This window comes from Phalangium opilio, unplaced genomic scaffold (assembly GCF_054372755.1).
Source record: "Phalangium opilio isolate 3A_F unplaced genomic scaffold, DU_Popi_V2 ptg000200l_1, whole genome shotgun sequence".
In the NCBI taxonomy this organism is placed as follows: domain Eukaryota; kingdom Metazoa; phylum Arthropoda; class Arachnida; order Opiliones; family Phalangiidae; genus Phalangium; species Phalangium opilio.
In genome coordinates, this window is record NW_028324213.1 from 1,321,758 (window position 1) to 1,340,229 (window position 18,472).

Here is an 18,472-nt window from a genome sequence, read left to right on the forward strand (position 1 = left end):
TGTTCGACATGGTCGTTCACACTAAATTGCAGGCATGGTTCCGTTTCTTCCCTAATGATTGCCAACACGGCTTTCTGCCGGGAAGAAGTGTGGACACAAATTTATCTGCCTTTATGGATTTTGTGGCCCCTGTTGTTGAAGACCGTGGTCAGGTCGACGTGGTATACCTTGATCTGGCCAAGGCCTTCGACCGCGTCTCCCACTCCTTTCTCTTGGAAAAGATGCAACTCTTAGGAGTAAGCACTAGGTTGCTGGGTTGGTTTCGTTCCTATCTTTCTGATAGAGTTAATATAATTAAAATCAATGGCGATGTCTCTTCAGTTTCTTATTCTGTACATTGTGGTGTGCCGCAAGGCTCCTCTCTGGGGCCGTTGTTGTTTAATATTTATATTTATGATTTGCAATACTCGATAAAACACTCTACACTCATAGCTTTTGCCGACGATCACAAAATCTGTAAAAATATTGTCTCTAGGGTAGACTGTACAAAATTACAGGATGATTTAAATGCCGTTGCATCTTGGTGCATTAATAATAACCTACCAATAAACCCTTCAAAATCGGTCCATGTGACTTTTACGCGACGAGTTTGTAGAGAAGTTCGCGCCACCTACTCCATTGCCCAGTCAACCATTCCCCAACGAATACTCGTAACAGACCTTGGTGTAACATTTGACCGTGCCCTTCTATTTCGAGAGCACATAACTAACACAGTTAATCGCTGTCGGCGAACTCTAGGAGTTGCTCTAAAAATCTGCCGACCCTTAAGGTCTTTAAAACACTTCCGGTTACTATACCTCACATTAGTTCGTTCTAAGGCTCTATATGGTTGCCTGGCCTGGAGTGGGTGTAGTCTGCATCTTAGAAAACGGATCGAAGGCATACAGAGAAAGTTCATTTTTTATGCTCATATCTTTTTCCTAAGACACATGGAATACAAATACGAAATACTATTGGATCACTTGAACATCCGTAGTCTACATTATTTAATGGAAATTATAGATATTAGATTTTTGCATAAACTTATCCACAACAAAATTTCTGTAAATGATTTATTAAGCAGGCTGTACTTCTTAGTGCCACATGCAATAAGAAAAACTACCACATTTTATGTACCAATAAAACACTTAAATCCTATTATACGAATGCAACAAAATTATAATCGTCACTGCACAACAATTGATATATTTTGTGAACATATTGGAAAAATTCGTTAAGTTCCGTTAAATTTAAAGAATATTCCTATGTCAATCTGTTTAATCTTAATCGTTTAGACCCCAACCATTTGTAAATTTACTTTGATTTTATGTACTCGCAATGTGCGTAATCTCGTGAACTACGTAAGTAGTTTTTTTTATGCACAATAAACAAACTTTTCATTTCATTTAGTTTATTATTATTAGTTTATTTAGTTTATTATTATTAGTTTATTTAGTTTATTATTATTAGTTTATTTATATATTGTGTATTTATAACATTAAAGTAAAACGAAATAAATTTCCTTACCTACATTCTCAATATCACTCCAAAATTATTATGATATTTTTCGTTTGAATCAACTAACCATTCCACGAACATCTGTCACGACAAAACGGAAACAGTAGGTGTACCATTTTTGGAACGTTTTTCTCCCAATGTTAGTTCAATATAAACCTCTTCAACTAGAAAGTGTATTTTATTGCGGTTTAGTGTAGTTTTTTAGAGTGTTTTATTGTACTTTTAGTGTATTTTACTGTGTTTTATTGTAGTTTTATTGCACCTTAGTGTATATTTTTAGTGTATTTTATTATGGTATAGTGTATTTAATTGTACTTTTAGTGTATTTTATTGTGTTTTACTGTGTTTTATTGTAGGTTTATTGTACCTTAGTGTATTTTATTGTACTTTTAGTGTGTTTTATTGTACTTTTAGTGTGTTTTATTGTACTTTTAGTGTGTTTTATTTTACTTTTAGTGTATTTTATTTTGTTTTACTGTATTTTATTGTAGTTTTATTGTACTTTTAGTGTATTTTACTGTGTTTTATTGTTGTTTTATTGTAGTTTTATTGCACCTTAGTGTATTTTATTATACGTTTAGTGTATTTTATTATGGTATAGTGTATTTAATTGTACTTTTAGTGTATTTTATTGTGTTTTACTGTATTTTATTGTAGTTTTATTGTACTTTTAGTGTATTTTATCATGGTTTAGTGTACTTTTAGTGTGTTTTATTGTACTTTTTTTTTTTTTTTTTATTATAGAGCTAGTTTTACAAGGTTACTTTCATTTTCACTTTCCTACCCTCCAATTTACAAATTCCCGATTCTATAAAAAGTTTAAAAACTATTTTGTCATTTCTTTCATAAAATTCATATTCGGTTAAAATACATAGTAATAGTTTCTTGTTAAAATAGTTAACTAACATAATTTCAGGGTCTACTTCTTTTATATTCATTCTAGTTTGATATGTAAAATAAATTGAAAGTTTTGCTATATTTAAAATAATGATTATGATTTTAAAATATGCTATTTCTTCACCACAATACAGCCAGTACATTTTGTTTATTAATTTAAAATTAGGATTGAATATTTGTATAAAGGTTGTAATTTTTGTTAAAAAGCTCTGGGTTATCCCACAGTTAAAAAATATATGCTTGATATTTCCTTGCTCTTTTTCACAGAATGGACATTGGGGACTAAGATTATACAATCTAGATGCTAAAACTGGTAACGTTATATTGCCTATTGTTATTCTCCAAAGAATACTGTTTTCCTTTGGGAAAAAACACGGATGCCATATGGGATTTAATTTAAGTTTAATATTGTTTGGACTCTCAAAAATCTGTTTTTTAATTGTTCTGAATGTGGGTTGGTAAGTTCTTTAAATTGGGTTTTTGTTATTTTTTCAAGGCTGACATACTTATCATCCAAGTAAAGTTCCATCTCACAAATTGTCTTTTCTTGGGGTGGGTTAGTTTTGCTCGGCAGACAAAAAAGATCTATCTTTTCTTTACATAATTTTGAAATCTTAAGGAACTGATTGGTAAGGGAGCGCTCTGTTTGAGGTCTTAGTCCTATATCAATAAAGGGATTTCTAAAACAATTTTTTTTGGTGATCGTAGATATCCCTGATAAGTTGAAAGCCTGGTGTTTTCCATTTTGGATGATAAAAGTCCAATTTAATCAAAGGGTTATTTAAAATAGGTAAGTTTAAAAAACTCTGTATGTTTGTGGGTTTTTTTAAACGTATTGGGATCGTTTTCCAAAACATGAATAAATCCTTGTAATATTTTGGGCAAAAATCATAGTTGAATTCTATGTCTGGGAAGCTAAGAACGTTTAAACCAAATTTATATATGTTCGTTTGTTTTAAATAATTATCTAGAAAGGCTCCTTCTATGGGGTGGTAAAGTCCCTCAATGTGACGTTGTAACTTATTAAAGGCGAAATTTTCCCATCTTTTTGTTAGGGTTATTAACCCGAAACCTCCCTGGCCTATCTTCTGTTGGATATCGTCCATATTTAACCAGTGTCTGTCGTTAGTCCAGATTAGTTTGGCGCATTCGTGTAATAGTCTCTTGGATAGTTCTTTCGGTGTGAACAGTACTGGTAAGGTGTAGAATAGTTTGCTGAGGAGGATGTTGCATAACTGCGCTCTGTTTTTGTATGACAGGCCAAAAACTGAGGTAGAAATGTTTTCCATTGAGGTTGTTATTTCGTCTGCTACCATATTTGCGTGCTTGTTTAGAATATTGTACTTTTAGAGTGTTTTATTGTACTTTTAGTGTGTTTTATTTTGATTTACTGTATTTTATTGTAGTTTTATTGTACTTTTAGTGTATTTTATTGTATTTTACTGTGTTTTATTGTAGTTTTATTGTACTTTTAGTGTATTTTATTGTACTTTTAGTGTATTTTATTATGGTATAGTGTATTTTTAGAGTGTTTTATTGTACTTTTATTGTACTTTTAGTGTATGTTATTGTGTTTTACTGTGTTTTATTGTAGTTTTATTGTAGGTTTATTGTTCCTTAGTGTATTTTATTGTGTTTTACTGTATTTTATTGTAGTTTTATTGTACTTTTAGTGTATTTTATAGTATTTTACTGTGTTTTATTGTACTTTTATTGTACTTTTAGTGTATTTTATTGTGTTTTACTGTGTTTTATTGTAGGTTTATTGTACCTTAGTGTATTTTATTGTACTTTTAGTGTATTTTATTATGGTATAGTGTACTTTTAGTGTGTTTTATTGTACTTTTAGTGTATTTTATTGTGTTTTACTGTATTTTATTGTAATTTTAGTGTATTCTATTGTGTATTACTGTGTTTTATTGTAGTTTTATTGTACTTTTAGTGTATTTTATCATGGTTTAGTGTACTTTTAGTGTGTTTTATTGTACTTTTAGTGTATTTTATTATGTTATAGTGTAGTTTTAGAGTGATTTATTGTACTTTTAGTGTATTTTATTGTATTTTACTGTGTTTTATTGTAGTTTTATTGTACCTTAGTGTAGATTTAGAGCGTTTTATTGTACTTTTAGTGTATTTTATTGTGTTTTAATGTGTTTTATTGAAGTTTTATTGTACCTTTAGTGTATTTTATTTTGGGATAGTGTACTTTTAGTGTGTTTTATTGTACCTTTAGTGTATTTTATTTTGGGATAGTGTACTTTTAGTGTGTTTTATTTTACTTTTAGTGTATTTTATTGTGTTTTACTGTATTTTATTGTAGTTTTATTGTACTTTTAGTGTATTTTATTGTACTTTTATTGTACTTTTAGTGTATTTTATTGTGTTTTACTGTATTTTATTGTAGTTTTATTGTACCTTAGTGTATTTTTTTGTGTTTTACTGTATTTTATTGTAGTTTTATTGTACTTTAGTGTACTTTTAGTGTGTTTTATTGTACTTTTAGTGTATTTTAGGTTTTCGTGACACCTTAAGCAATATGGTTTTTTGTTGGGGCATGCAAAAACATTTTCTAATTTAAAATAGTCTTTTACAACGTGATTACCGTGACGCCAATCGGGAATATTGTGCGGTAATTGTGAGGGGCGCGTCATAACATAATTGTACTGTAGAAATGAAAGTTTATAATGTGCTTTAACTCGAGTGTCGAAACATCTTGTGCCGAAAGATAGTTTAAAATGTTTGAATCGAGATACTCACCGGTTGTAGCAAGTGATTCTTCAAGTTCAGTAGCGATATGACTGGGTAAACAACCCGAATAAAGATCATGCCGAGAAGCGAGTTCATACTCGTATAGTATATTAAAAGTTTCGCTCGACGCTACTTTAGCCAAGGTATACAGAGAAGGTATATTCGACAAAGACATGACTATTGTTATGGCGGGGAGAATTTAATAGTTTGTAGATCTGAATACAGTGAATTATTGCTAGTAGTGAACTTGGTTATCCAGCAGATATACTTTTCGTCACAACCGAATATAACCTCAAGTATCATTGGTTCGCTCGTTAACGTATCTGCCTTTAAACTCGTTGTTCTATGTATCACGAGTTCGAATCCCCTTAGCGAGAGTCCTTAACAAGCGAACCAACGTTACTTTTGTAAAGGATATATTTTTATCTCTTATAATAAACAGTTGTTTTCATAAAGCGAAAACAAGGTTGGTTGACGTCAAAGATAATTGGAAATATATTTTACTCTCTTATAACAGTTGCTTTTATAAAGCAAAGACAAGGTTGGTTGACGTCAAAGATAACTCGAAATATACGTATAGAAAATATATTTTGCTCTCTTATAAGTAACAGTTGCTTTTATAAAGTAAAGACAAGGTTAGTTGATGTCAAATATAATTCGACGTATGACGTCAAGGTTAGCCATGATAAAAATTTATTTTGCTCCTTTATAACTTACAGTTGTTGGTTATAGACTTCGTTCCATAAAATACTATCAAACTAGCTAGGACCCGAGGATTCGTTGTACCTGAAGGTGAATAATATAGCGCCTATACCGTGTTATATTTTGCTTCGTTATAATTAACAGGTGTTTTAATAAAGCGAAAACAAGGTTGGCGTCAAAGATAATTCGAAATATACGTATGACGTCAAGGTTATAATATATTTTTCGCTCTTATAACTAACAGCTGTTTTTGTAAAACGGAAACAAGATTTTTTTATATCTATGATAGTTCAAAATGTACTTATTTTAACGTGATACGTCGACCGTTTTAGATATATAGTATATAACCCCGCAAGTCGCAGCGTACAATCACTTGAGCCAATATCTCTCGACCATAAACTAAATTCTCTCGATGCCTTTAGACATGGTAAGATTTTTTTAATTTTCCACGTTTTTAAAAACTGCATGTCCAAATGTATCATTATTGTCTTTAGACGGCAAATCAAACGTGGGAGACTATCGAAATTAAATTTAACGAGAGCGACAATATCGGTGTAAAATTAGTTAAATTAAACAATAAATTATATGTAGATATTAGAAGATACGCTTTTAAAAAACCCCTTATATATGGAATATGTATTTCGATAGACGTGATAGAAGAAGTTAAAAAAAATTTAAGCAAACCATGCGGTATCATAAAACAGACCCTATGCTTCCCGGAAATGCTGGAACTGGATAATTTTAAAGATACGGGTTATTTATTGACAAAATATAGGGGGGAAATGCGCGAAAAACAATTAAATTTAAAGTTTGATGAAATACCAGAGGTTGTCAGTCTTATAGATAAAGTTTTAAAGAAAATACCTGTAACTGAGTAAGAAATTTGTAAATTTAAACAATAAAGAATTTTTAAAACGTATTTTTAGAAAAATTAATACTTTTTATTTTAGAACTTTATAGTGTGTATTATTTTAGATATTTTAGTTTGTTTCCTAGGTATACGTCAAGAGTTTTATCTCGAGTCGAGCCTAAGATCAAATAGAAAACATGTCATCATCCGAAGAAGAGCCTTTGAATCTTTCCTATTTTAATCCTAAAAGGTTTTACGAATTATCAAAAGTTAACCAAACTGTCTCTCGAAAGTTCAACTGTTTAGCCTCTGAATATAAAATTATTTTTAAAGACCTTCATATGCTCAAATTGACAGAAGTATATGAGCAATTGATAAAAATCTTTCAATCCATTATAGATACAATTTTAGAATCTTCTCAAGGTTACAATAGCGTTAGATTTTGTGTTAGGTCTGACTTACTGGAAAATGCTATAAATTTAAATTTTATGGCCCTAAATGAGTTAACGGCTGAAAGATTAATGACTGCCATTAGTCAAGTAAGTCAAAGCCGGCGAAATTTTTTTCTCGAGGGTGATGTCAGGCTCGACGCTATATTTTTAAATGTTAATGTACCAATATCAGGTCGTCGATCTGTTAAAAATAGATCGATGATAGCTCTCGACAAATATATTCAGAAAGGAAGGACATTTTTACCCATAATTAACGATGATGAACTATGCGTATCAAGAGCAATCGTTTGCGGGACGATGGTTGCTGATTTAACATATTTAAAGAAACAAAAGCTTAGTACTTTGACTGTTGATTTTAATCGTTATAGACGTATACAACTAGGTCATAGACCTTTGCAAAAAGAAGAAGCGTTAAAGCTTCATAGCAAGGCTAATGTGCCTATTGGTCCCGTTAGTTTAGACAAAATTTCAATGTTTCAAAAAGTATTGCAACCCGAGTACCAAATAGTTATTTTCAGTGCTAATGATAATTTCAAAAAGGTTTATCAAGGTGAAATGTTTTCGGAGAAAATTTTTTTTTATTACAAATAGATCAACACATGCACGTCATCAAAAATTTAGCCAGTATGTTTGGGGCCAAGTCGTATTGCAACACGTGTTTAACAACGTTTACTAAATTTAATGATGCAAAAAAACACAAATGTTTAAATCAAAAAACCAAATGTTGGCGTTGTTACTCTGAAACCTTTCACGAAGACCCTCAGCTTGAAATATCTCGCTGTCAAAACTGTAATAGATACTTTAAAGGGCCTAAATGTTTCCAATTTCACATAGAAAATGACACTTGTTTAAAAATTAAACGGTGCTTAAAATGTTGCAAAGCAATTCGCGATGACAAACATAAATGTCTTACAACTTGTTCTAGATGTAAAATTGAGCACCCTCCCAAAATGTGTTACGTTCAACCCCTTGATGATACTTTTAAAGAAACTAGATTTTGTTATTTTGACTGTGAAACTATTGATATGAACTCTAAACATACCCCAGTTCTATTAGTTTCGGCCATGCAAATTAATGATACCGAATACGATTATCAAATTTTTAGAGGTTTTGATTGTGTTGATAAGTTTATGAAATATCTGACCCAAACAGAAGATGAGACATCTTATACAAGGAACAATAAACGAATAAAAATAAGTAAACCTAAATTTGAAAATTTGACTATAGTGGCCCACAATTTTAAAGGTTTTGATTCGTATTTTATATTAAATTGGTTAATTAATAACCATGTAAAACCAGACGTCATATTCGACGGCTCTAAAATTCTAGCTCTCTTTATTAAGTCAAAATTTTAGGTTTATTTGTAGTTATTCCTTCGTGGCGCTTCCTTTGAGAGCCTTTACAGAAACTTTTCAATTGGGTAGTTACAAAAAACAGTTTTTTCCTTATATTTTCTTAAAAGAGGACACTTTAAACTATGAAGGTCCGTTACCTAAAAAAGCCGCATTTCAACCTGAATTTATGAATGAAAAGGACCGACAAGCCTTTGATTTATGGTACAGTGAAAAAGGTAAAAAATCCACGTACAAAATAATGACCGAATTAGAGGAATACGCTGTACAAGATGTGGTAGTTTTACAAAAAGTAATTACAAAATTTAGAGAACTTTACAAAAAGGCATCGGGTCTAGATCCTCTTAATTACGGAGCTATTACAATATCGGGGGCCTGTACTAACGTGTTTTTACACAAATATTTAGAAAAAAATACATTGGGTGTAGTACCTAGTCCGGGTTATCGTGGATCATTCAACCAAAGTAGTAAAGCTATCAAGTGGTTGGCTTGGGTTAGTAAAGAAATGAAGGTAGAAATACAGACAGCCCTATCTCCTGAAGGAGAAAAAAGAATTGGACCTTATTTAGTTGATGGTTACTCAAAGGATCCTGAAATTATCCTAGAGTTTAATGGTTGCGCGTATCACGGTTGTCCGAAATGTTTAAAAGGTAGTGAATGGAACAGTTTAGTAAATGATACAAATAAAAACTGTTACGAAAAGGGTCTGGATAGAATAGAATTTATAAAAAAGTTACACCCCAATGCAAAGTATATAATAATGTGGGAATGCGAGTTTGAAAATTTGTTAAAGACAAATATCGCTTGTAGTACCTTTTGCGAGACTGTAGAGGTACCTCCACCAATATTAGCCAGGTCGGCTTTGTACGGTGGAAGGACAGAAGTCTTCAAATTATATCATAAACCGGATGAAGCAAAAAACGAAAAAATTTATTATTACGACCTCATGTCACTCTATCCCGCTGTCAATAAATACGGAATCTACCCAAAAGGACATCCTAAAATTTTAAATAGTAACTTTAACTATGAACAAAATGCCTATTTTGGTATAATATCGTGTGAACTCTTGCCCCCGACTGATCTATACATCCCAGTTTTACCATACAGGTTTAATGGAAAATTGTTTTTCCCCCTGTGTAAGTCATGTGCCCTTGAATCAAATAATGAAGCGTGTCAACATTCTGACAAGGAACGAATTATTTCGGGTATTTGGCCCTCGCCTGAAATTTACAAAGCCGTAGAAATGGGTTATAAAATTATAAAAATATACGAAGTACATCATTTCGACGAGACATTTCAGTATGAAAAACATGTTAACGATGGACTATTTGGCGGTTATGTTAACAATTTTTTGAAGATAAAACAAGCTAATTCCGGCTATACGTCTTCCGTTAAAACTGACAGCAAAAACAAAAATATATTGAATCGATTTATGAATCTGAAGGTATTAGCATGACGATGGATGAAGTAGTCCATAACCCCGCGCTGAGAGCTATTTCAAAGATTTGTCTCAACTGTCTTTGGGGTCGTTTTGGTATGAATACAAACAAAACCAAAACACTAATTGTTAACGAGTGCACAGAACTTGTACGTATCTTATCTGATGACACAAAGGAATTGGTAGATTTAAGACCAATTAATGAAGAAATGTGCTTATTATCGTACAAAAACAAAGATGATTTTGCACCAACATATTTCAAAGGAAATCCGTATGTGGCTTGTTTCGTTTCGTGTTACGGAAGATTAACCTTATTCGAGACCTTGCATAAATTGGGTAAAAGAGCCTTATACACAGATACGGATAGCGTTTTATTTGTGGCGGGGGAAAACGATTTTAAACCCCCCACGGGTAACAATTTAGGATGTTGGGTTAACGAACTAGGGGACGCTACAATTACAGAGTTTGTTTCAAATGGGCCCAAGAGTTACGGTTACAGAACTACGGACGGTCAATCTGTCGTGAAGGTTAAAGGAATTTGCCTTAATCGTGTTAACGAGAAAATTATAAACTTTGAAGCTATAGTGGACTCTATAAAAAATAAATCCAAACGTCTAAAAGTGGACGTTCCTTTCAACGTCATTCGAAATAAAACGTCGGCCACTCTTTTAAGTCGAAAACTAGAAAAAAGCTTTGGATTTACGTTTAACAAACGTGTAATTAAAGGTTGGGACACTTTGCCATTTGGTTTTAAAGCGGACCCATGAAAATTATTTTAGAATTAAAAATCAAATAATCATAATAATTAATAATGTATAGTCTAAAATTAACAAAATAGATTAATGTAAAAAAGAATATATGTAAATAAGATAACAGCCTAAAAAACCTCTGCTGTTCTAAGATAAAAAACGGACACGTGACCTATGGGGTCCCGCGTCTCTTGCTAGTGGACTTTTTTTAGAATCACTCTCGAAATTACCTCCAACGCGAGAAGTTCATTTAATTTTATCCTTGCTAAAATAAACTATTTCTTGCAAATAAAGTCTCAAAGTTTATTCATTTACAAAATAACCAACAAAAGTATATTAAGACTAGTTATGTTTCAGTCGGTTAATTAGTTCTTTTAGATAATATTAGTTCTCCCAATAACCTAAACACCAACAAAGAGCAATTCGCAAGAACTTTACCTGATGAGAGAAAATCATCTTTGTGTAAAAAACAATCAATGACGTCACAGATACAGTTGTAGAAGATTTAACCCTTGTCACTGTACGCTTAAAGCTATCCATTCTCGTCTCTTATTAATGACGTCACAGATACAGTTGTAGAAGATTTAACCCTTGTCCATGTACGTTTAAAGCTATCTCTCTCTTATCAATGACGTCACAGATACAGTTGTAGAAGAGAGGAGTTTCCCAATAGACGGCGCACGGTGTTTTCCCGCCAATGACGTCACAGAAATGACGTGACAGATACAGTTGAAGAGACCGTCATACGCATGCGCAGACTCACCGCGAGTTTGCGCGCGGTTTTCAAATTTCGCGGTTTTCCCGCGAGGCGGCGCGCGGTATTTTCCCGCGAGGGGGCGCGCGGGTTTCCCCGCGAGGGGTTTCCCCGGCGGCGAGGGGGCGTTGATTACGTCACTCATTACGTCATAGGTCATTGACCTAATTTTACACTGGTGACCTTGTCCTACATTCTACACCTACATTCTACACCTACGGAGGTACGAAGTGGGGGGTTATACTACTAACTTGAGATCGTTTTGGAACTGAAGCTGCTGCCTTTAATTTTGATGTTTGTACGTTTTTTGTGGCTTTACCCTTGGCTTTCACTTTTACTTGTTTCTTATCACATTTGGTTTTAGGTTTTCCCTTTCCATTTGCACATTTTCGTGTTTTGGAATCCTTTCTTCCTTTTATCTCTGATCTCTTTTGATTTTCTCGTTTCTTATTGGTAATTTTACATTTTGGCCCAAGGCTGAATAGTTTGCACCTCAAATTCTGGCCTCCGCGACTCCTATTTCTTTTCACCTCGTTCCTTCTGTTTACTTGGCATCTGATTAAATCGGCCAATTTTCCGTGGGTAATCTTCCTCTGCCAGACAGTTCTAATTCATGTATTGAGAAGGTTTGAGTTTCTGGTATTAATCAAGTTGTAAAGCGGAACATTTCCTTAAGCGCTTCATCATTCGTGACTCTTCCCATTACTACTTCTAAAAATAACAGAATGTTTATTAAAATAACTTCTAAATATTTTGAATATTTATCGTGCTTACTTATTGTATTTGCAGGAGCGTAGCTGACACTCAATCTTCTAAAATTTTCAATGACTAGATCATTAACTGCGTTAACATATGGCATTAGGGCTACATTCGGAAATAACATTCCTCCTCTATTTAGTTTAATTAGAGCTGGTGGTAAATCCCGAGGCAACTTATCAAAATTACGCATTGATTGGGCGATTTTTAAAAGTAGTTCTGACTTTTCTTTCTCTATTTTTCCAAGTGGTCTTTTCCCTTTAAATTGTCCTACACTTTCATTGAGATTGTCTTTGTTCAACCTCCATATTTCTCCAAGAGCTCCTCCACCTAATCGCGTCACGGTATACAGTTTATCTGTGTTCCTATGTCGCCTCACAGTGTTCTTATGAACTGAATTGGTCACGGCTTCTTGATGATTAGTAGGGGTTGGTGGATAACATAGTTTTTCTTGCTTGGCTTTCGCATACAAATCCATAATTTTAAAACCAAACCATTGCAAAGTAACACCAATTTCATTTTCAAATTCTTGCCCTTTCTGTACTTTAGCTACAAACCCGATAATAAATTCACTCCAGGAATAAAGAAAACGCGAATAACCACTTTTTTCTTCTTTAAATTTGTCGTAAAACGTAATGTATTGGGTACACATAGCTTTAATTAAGCTTTCTAGCCCCCGATTATTGATCCAAGATAACACTAACTCTTTTCGACGTCCAGTTTCATCAACAGTGAAGAATTCATCCTTAAAGTCATCCAAGAGTAAATCTAAGTCAACGTTACCCTCTTCATCCATGATTAAATACAATGATATAACGTATAATTTAGCAAGATGTAACTACAGCTACATCACTAACTCCAAGTCCAGAGTTACCAGCAGAAGACAGACTACACTATGATGTACACTCATGTACTGCCATCTCTTGTAGCGCGCTTTAAACTCGATTTTGCGGGAACTATTTTTTCTCTCTAAAAATTGTGAGGAGGCTATCCTGGGAGTGGGGATCGCAACGCTAGAGCGGTAGATATATAACCCCTCAAAAAAGGCGCAGCACGCGGAGGCTAAAGTATTATACTCTCTTCTATTTTCTCTTGAGGAGAGGGATTAAAAAAATGTTTAAAGACAGTCATACGTGAAGGTTGGATTTAAAAAAGTGCGAAAGAGTTCAACAATAACGTTTGAATGCCCATAATCATTTGGTTTATCTCTCAAGTGCACAATTCAATAATGAAAAAATATTTATACACATTTAATCCTAGGACTGTCAAATTGAGACTATATAATTCCCAGAAAAATAGTAAGCATGGGTTTTAACATTCCATTTTTTAAGGTATAAAAAAGGGAAGGGGAGTTTCTTAAATTACTCTTAATATACTTAAAGATGCTTTTTAAAAGGGTAGTGATTTGTTGGTGTTGAATCTGCAGTCTAGTTCAGAGAGTTAATGAGGAGCCTTATATTTCGTTAGTGACACCTCCAATCCAGTTGATTTCAGTTTTTTTCTATTTATTACTATTGAACTCAGATGGCGCTGGTAGTTAATGTCATTAATTGTAGCTTTTTTTACTGCTTTCATCGCGCTTGATTTTGTTTTGTTTATGTAGAATCTGAAGATCAGTTCAGAGAGTTAATGAGGTGCCTTGTGTTTGGTAGCGACATCTCCAATCCAGTTGATTTTAGTTTTTTTTTATATTTATTACTATTGAACTCAGATAGCATTACTGCTTAAAGTCATTAATTGGCAGCGTTTTTTTACTGGTTCTATCGACCTTGTTTTGTTTGGCAAACGTCCATTAAATAACGTTCATAACGATGGTATATTACGTTTAATGCGTCTGATGGAAATTGAAATTGAAGTCCAAGGTAAATCACAGTTGGTATTTTAGAGTAACGAGTGTTTCGGTAGTGAGTCGTGTGATCGTTTCTGGCTTTATTCTATATGTGGTAGAGGCCAACACTGCCCGGGATTTCGCCTTGCAATACCGATTCCAGGCTTTAAAGAGTAGACTTGCCCGAGTCCGGTCAGCAAGAGGCAATGTAGGATGAGGTTTGGTAAGGGGTAAAATAAGCGCACGCCCGAGCGTGGAAGGCAGAATAGTTTATATCAGGGTCACCTTGGCAGAGCACAAAGGACCAATCAACAGTGGAAAGAAAACTGTTGAACTAGGCGTAGTCGGTTTTAAAAAAAAATTGGCTTTGGGACATGTGTGGGCTCGGAGGAGAGAGGGAAACATTAAACAGAAGGGTACCGTGGTCACCCGTAACTACGGGAGTGGGAATGTGTGCTAGATTAGGGTCAGTAACAAAGTTAGATCTAGGGAATTGTCAGTACAATAAGCACCACCATCACGCATAGCAAAATCGAATATTTGCGTCAGAGATGAGTGGAGGGTGGTATAACAGAATAGTTTGCTAGCCCGACACGCACCGGGCTTAGGAACAGAGGTAGTTCAGTCAATACGTGGGTAGTTAATGTCACTGAGGAACATAAAATAATTCTTATGGTTATCACAAAATTTAGTTAATGTGCTGAGGAACATAACCAGGGAATCGTGGTTATTATAAGTCACATTAGGAGAGTGGTAGACTAGGCAGATTATTTTTTTATAGTTCGGCTGGGACAAGAGAACCGACAATATGTCAAGACCTTGAATATTCGGGGAAATTTTATTCAGGCCAAGATCACAATGGGTTAAAACCGTAATAGTAAGGGTAGAGAGGAGGTAGAGAGCGACACCACCATAAGGACGTGTTAGTCTACCCTGCCGAAAGATAGTGAAACCGGGAATTGAGTATTCACCGTCGAGGACTCTTAACTTTAAGTTTGGAAACAGTGATGCTAGAACATGGCAATTACTGTTTTGCGCATGGGTTACCAAAGGGACAATGAAAAGGTTATTAAATTTTGGGAAAAAAATATTCCAGAAGGCTTTGCAAATTGTATCCCTGTTGGATATACGCAATGCAACCTGCCACGCAGACTACCCCAGCTGGTGAGAAACACAAAGAGACTGTGCAAAACGTCCTGGAATATTAATTTAAAAAAATGGTTTAGTTCTTTTAATTAATGTCTATATATATTGGTAACCACAATTATGGGAAATAATTTTCACACTTTATAAAAACAAATTCTCCAACAATAGTAGGATATTAGTTATAGGAAAAATTAATAAGTTCATATGCTTTTTTAAGCCTAACTATTAAATAGTTTAAAAATCACTTTTTGTAAGTGGTATCGGATTGGGTCGGGTACAAATTATTGATAAGTTATACAAAGAAAAGGTTATATTAATAGATAATATTGAAACATAAAATCTTTGCTAATCTTTGAAATTGTAACAAGATAATATTAGATTAGATTAATTTAATTTATAAAATCTCGTAGATGTTTTTGATCGGTTTTAAATTGTTAATGTAAAAAAGTTATGGGCGTCTTAATTAAAAAAAATATAGCGCGCTTAAAAGAGAAAAAAATGGAAGTGCGAAACTGATATTTAGAAAACTCTTTGAATATATTAATTTTAATCAGTATTTATTTAAAATTTGGATACGAGTGTCTAAATCTCAGTTCAAAAAATCTGTTCAATGTTAACTAATAGGATGAGTTTGTCTCAACAGTTTCACCAGCTTATTAAAGAATTATATTTAATCACATAGCATTACCAACAGGGGTTACGTTTTTATCGTGTTTTTTACATAAAACACCATTGGGGCAAGATTAATACAGAGTACTAAAAAGTTAACCCTTCACAAGAAAATTCTAAAGTTAATGCAAGAATCTTCGCCATTTTTTCGTTACAATAGCATGGCCCTACAATCCTCCCTCCTCTCCCTTTCACGCTTATTATATTAGGCAACATCAAAATTACTCCAGAACCATTGTTAACCTTAAACTTGCTCGAGGATTAACAATCTTACCCAGTCATAAAATACTTTAAAGGGAATATGAAATTATTAGTATATCTTTGACAGATATGATGCTCCTTTCTGGTACGAATATTGAAATTTTAGGCTTTACTCGGGGTAAATTTGATATGGATTCTTCAAGCACGTTAGATTCCCTTTAATGTGTCTGGACTCTTTCCAAGAGCAGAACAGTGACGTCAGTCAAGTTACTGACGAATCTCTCCCCTTTTCTGATCATTGTATCACTGACCTCGTACCAGCCGTTGTATTTTCTCACAAAGTTCACATAATGTCCCTCGGCCAACGATTCACCCTTATGAATAATTACCCCTTTAGTTTTAAAAAGCATCTTGTTCATTGTGACCTTTCGATTTTCGAAACTCGATATTTTGGTCGAAATCTTAATTGGTCGACTATCTTTGTAATCGCCACGGAGAAGACACAAAAATACGTACTTTCCGCTGGATATCAATACATCACGCTCTTGTATTGTTGGATTATTACAATAAACGCACCGCATCTCTGTTAATCTCATCCTTTTTTCTAGAGATTTCCAACCAATTTTATCTCGGTTTTCTAGTGGAAGATTGAAAATTTTGCTTTCAACAACATTCTCCGAATTTTGTTCAACTTGAAATTCGGGGCATTTGGTAACGTTTCGCGACTTTGACCAAAAAAGATCTTTTAGAACCTTAGAGTAATCGGCTTCCATTTCTTGGCTTAGTGTCGTCAAGAGCACCATCAAAAATTCACTGGCGTCTTGTTGATCGTTTTGCGTAAAATGATTTCCAACAGCCATTCTCAGTTCCAACCCTTTACGACTGACACTTCCTTGAGAACTCTCGATGTCGTTTATCGTGTTATGAAGGCACCGTAAAACTGGTTTTTCAACGAACGATCCATTGTAAGACTTAACCAATTCTCTTAATTCCGGCACTAATAAAAGCAGTTGCAAAACGCTATTAGTATAGCACGTTACTTGATCATCGTTAGCTAAACCCTTCAAGGGAAAACTATCCAAACTCTGTTGGGCTTTCCTTTTCTTCTTCAGTGTTTCTTCACATCTCTCTTCCTCGCCTTCTAAAAGGCTTTTAGATAGTGTAGGCGCACTTCTTTTCCCACCTCTACTTTCTTTCGACTCCGTTATTTCCAAAAGAGGCAGATCTGGCCTATATTTTTTCCGAAGCTTGTTATACTCCATAATGGCTCGTCCATCCGCCTTAATTTTAGTCGGATCGAACTGTAATAGATGGAGTCCGGCTAAAGACGTCACTCTTGATAAAGCGACGTACGCCATGCCCGTTCCAAATAAATTCGAACCCAAATCCATAATGGCGCATTTTAAACTCATGCCTTGGCTTTTGTGGATCGTAATTGCGTACGCCAGGATGACGGGGAACTGCGAGCGCTTAACGTAAATGTTTGCCATGAGCAAAAATTTTACGCAAATTTTCTCAACTAAAAAGTCAGTGTTAGGTTCATCGTTATTCGGTTCGCGATCTACTCTGAGAAAAATACCTGTAACGTTTCCTTGTTCGTCCTTCTTGAATCCAGTTACGAAACCCATCGTACCATTTACAACGCCTTTTTCAAAACTGATATTCCTTCTGACCATTATTCGGCAGTCAACGCAAAGAACTAACTCGCTCTCCAAACCGCCTGTTTTGGACGGTTCGTTTTCTAGCCCTTGCAGTCTCCTGAGAATGTTTTTATTCATTTTTTTCCCAAGGTCAGCGAGTCTATCCTGACAACGAATGACTTCAACTTTCTCGCCGTTTTTTCGCAGCATATCAAAGTTGAATTTTACGCACATGGCTAATTTAGGCATCAAACAAATTGGGTGAAACCCTTCATTGGACAGCTTAATGAAAAGGTCCATAGCCACCTCGATGTTTTGACCTCCCTCAACCAATCTAGTTCCTAAGGTTGCAACATCAGCTTCGGAAATATTTCCAATTCTAACTCTGCTTAGAATGTCGCCGTAACTTTGGTCGTTGGCTTGTCTAACATTTTGCGTTAGTTCATCGTATTTAAAAAACTTCCAAAGATCACTTCCTCCGATGCAATTGAATCTAAGTCTGGCTTCTTCGGAAGTGATTTTGATAAACGCGGGATTTCCTTGAACCGGTGGCAATTGGAAAAAGTCTCCCAAGACAAGAATAAATACAACTCCACCAAATGGTTGGTTCATTTCCCAAAATTCGTTCAGCCTCAAGTGAACGTGTGTCAGTAAAACCGATGAGACCATAGAAATTTCATCAATAATTAACAGTTTTAAATTACCCAAAGTTTCTTTCATAATGCTCATATTGTCAGAACTTAGGGAATGGTATTCGGCAATACGCCCATGATCTACCGGCAACATTAGTAAT